This window comes from Cryptomeria japonica, chromosome 4 (assembly GCF_030272615.1).
Source record: "Cryptomeria japonica chromosome 4, Sugi_1.0, whole genome shotgun sequence".
In the NCBI taxonomy this organism is placed as follows: Eukaryota; Viridiplantae; Streptophyta; class Pinopsida; order Cupressales; family Cupressaceae; genus Cryptomeria; species Cryptomeria japonica.
Window position 1 is genome coordinate 490,663,429 of NC_081408.1, and position 3,704 is coordinate 490,667,132.

The window sequence follows — 3,704 nt, forward strand, 5'->3', positions numbered from 1 at the left end:
TATTTTTCTCTAGTAGGTTTTGCTCGAGTATGTTTTGTTCAGGGTCACATTCTTCCTCCTCTCTTTGTCATTCTTGATAGTCATAATGTCGAGATCCTGTTCTAAATATATCAGTGTTAAAGTCTTCAGGGAGTTTAACTCCTTTGCTTGTGAGCATAAGTAGATATTTTTCTTTGTCATTTTCCATGAGTCTTTCCACAAGTTTTTGAAATGAAGCGCTTTCTTGACACTCTTGCAAGAGTTCCTCAGAACTTTCGGTGTCCTCTAGATTTGGACACTCGAAAGGATTTGATAATCTTTGATTCATGCTGGACTCTGGTTGCATTTCGCTTTGTTTGTTTCATTGAGCGCGAGTAACAACAAGCATCCAATAAAAGCTTTATGTGACAAAAGGAACAAACTCGTCGTTGTTGTTCTATTTAGGGGTTGGTGGTTCAAATCGGGGTATGTTGTAAGTGATGCACTCTTCGGGAAAGAAGGTCGGATTGATCTTTCCTCCTTGATTTAGGCGTTGATTGAATGTTGATTTTTGATAGAATTCTCTATGCCTCAATAGTTCCTTGTCAAATTCATTTTATTTGTCTTGAAGAAACAAGCACATATGATGAAGGAATGTTCGATGAGATTTGAAGAGTTGGTGATTGATGTATAAAAATTTATTCCGTTTGGCAAGTTTCAGAGAACTGGGTTGTTGTTTCCTCTACTTAGTGTTATGATAAATACTCTTTCTTCTAAAAATATGAGGATTAGTCATACACAAGTGATCAATGGTTTCCTTTGATTTGTTTTGGATTTAGTTTAGCTTGTTTTGGAAACTCAAGTTTTACTTTATCAAATGAAGGTTTAGATGCCCCCTCACGACAAAGCATGTCAAATGATATTGAATACGATCTTTCTCGATATGGAAACTCGATTTGACAACTTGGATTTTTAAAACAAGTGTGTTTTGGATAGAGATCCATTTGATTGAAGGACCTGTTTGATACTTGTGGTGAGGTTTCCTGATTTTTGATAGGAGAGATGTGTTATCTTGCGACTAGTTTTCAGATTTTGGCAACTTTGTTCAATGGAAAACTTGCTTTGAGAATAGTTTTTTATACTTTGCTTTGTTTTTCTGTTTGATGAAGTTTAGGTTGAGGAAGGAAAGCTCCTGAAATTGTTTTTAAATTTTTAAAAATGGCCTCTATTTTGCCCCCTGTTTTCTTGGTTTTTGCTACGCGCCAAGACAGAGCCGCAATGCGGTACAGAAAGTCCTTAATGCGCTAGAGAAAATACTTCATGCGCCACACTGCCCCCTATGATGTGCTAACTGGTTTGTTTTGATTTTGTCTTGGTTTAAAATATTATATGCTAATATGGGTCACCAATGCGCTAAATGTTGATCTCTACGCACTAAAGTTTGGTCTCCACAAGCTAAACTGATGCTTCAACGTGCCAGACTATTTTCAAGAGGCGCTACTTTAAATTGCTAGTTTTGGATTTCTATGATGCGCTAATTTTTAGACTGAATGCACTAAGGTGAAGGTCGAATGCGCTAAAGGATGGTTTCCACACGCTAAGAAGTTGCTCTTATGCACTAAATTGCCCTGATAGTTTAACTTGGTTATTTTTCTGCAATTTTTGGAACTTTGTTTTTTGTTTTCAATGATGGATGATTTTCTGAAGTAACAACTGAAAGAATAGCACAAAAGAGACAACCATTTTGCTTAATCTAAACAATGAGTGTATGTTCTGCAAGGATGTGTTCAAATCCTCAATGTTTTAACAGGTTTAGATACAACATGCAATTCGGTCAGACTCTTTATTCAAAGGTCATAAGTAATATCATAGCCCACTATTCTTGATACTCCATCAACTCAAACAGTCATGTCACCCCCTAGGGGGCACCCATTTTTTTTCCTTTTGCCAGAAATTAACCCAAAGTGAACTGCTTCACAATTGAGTAGTTATCTTGGGAGATATATGGTGAGCAATCTTGGGGGTGGATTCTTCCCCACCCTTGCACTATGATATTACAAATGTCTGGATACTAACTCGGCTCAAAGTTTCTATGCTAAAGTTCGTAATCAGGCTTCTTGTTCAGCCGTCGGTGATAAACTCCCTCAGGAGGCTTCCCAACCTTTAGAACAAAGGCTTTACATATCACAAGGATACTTGGGGAAGGCTAATCACTGTGCGCAACTATTGAAAAGGACTTTTGTCACTTTCCACTTTTGATTATAGTGGGTTGGAACACTTGGTTTCAAAGTCATTCCCCACTTAGGTCATTCCCTTCAAACCAGCCAAAGAATGGCTTTAAGATTTTTTCAACCCCTCGAGAAAGCAGGCCTGCTAAAGGATTTAATGCAATATCACTGAAAGCATAAGAGTGGTCTGGATTTTTGATCACCCAGTTAAGGGGAGAGCATATTCCTTCCACTTTCGAGACAAGGCAAACAAGGTTCTTTTTAACTTTTCACTTCAATGATTTGCTAAAATCTATATGGAGATGTTGCTCCATACAAACATGGTGTTTATTTTACCCCTTTAAAGCAGTGATTTTCTGATCTATGAAAAAGAATTGGTCAACAAAGCAAATTCGATGTTTGGTCAACAAAATAAATCGATCAAAAGGGGAAGATCTTCCCTCTTTAGTTGCAAATGACTTTGGACATGTGTGATTCTTTTAATTTGCAAAAATTTGAAGTGGATCCTTTTATGCACCAAAGGATGGTGAAGCTCTTTTTAAACACTTTTTGTTTGCAAAAATGGAAAAATTGATTTATTCTTTTTAGAGTCCAAATTGAAAATTTCTCTTCTAGAAAAGCAAGAAAAGATTGTTTTTCTGGTTCTTTTTATAGCCCAAATAAGGTGAGTTCAATTTTATCTAACAAGAATTAAAAAAGACTCTAAATTCTAACTAACTTAAATAAGTTAGTAAAAATTTAAACTATCTATAATCCTAAAAATAACACTAAGCTCCTCCCTGCAAGAAAATGTCAGAAACCCTGAAAAATACCGATTTAAAATAGTTAGAAAGATTTTTGCTCTTGTGGACTTCTACAAATCTAAGTTTTATCTTGATTATAATTTAATTCTTGTTTTCTGTCTGTGATACACTACAGAAAGGACTATACGCGCTACACGGTGACTGGGATGCGCTATCGGACAAACCTGATGTGCTAAACTATTTTTTGAATGCGTTGCTCTGTTATTTTCCCACACTGATACCTACAGGAAAATGTTAATAAAGTTTATGCACTACATAACGGTCTACATGCACTAGGGAATGAGTCCCATGTGCTGAACAGTGAGCCGGATGCACTGGACTTTTAACCAGATGCACTAAGGGATGTTCCCTATGCACCGATTCCTGTTTCCCGCGTACCTGCAAAAATGATTAGTTTTAAAAACTGATTTGATTAATAGGGTTGGGCCCCATGGTGGATGCCAAAAATGTGTGCAGGAAAAGCAGGTCTATGAAACTCAAAATGTAAAAATGTGGTCTCAAAGAGCTTGTTCACACACCCACAGGACTTCTTGGTGCAAGTTATGGAGTCATGAGAAATGTATCAACTTCCCAAGGTAGGTTCCATTGTTCTCTATCTCACAAGGTCCCTCAAGCCAATGCCTTTTCTCTCAGATCACTAAGAAAAGTGACTTAGGGATGACGAATACAAGAACGAGGGATGCTTTAGATTGATTTTAACATGAAATGCATCCTA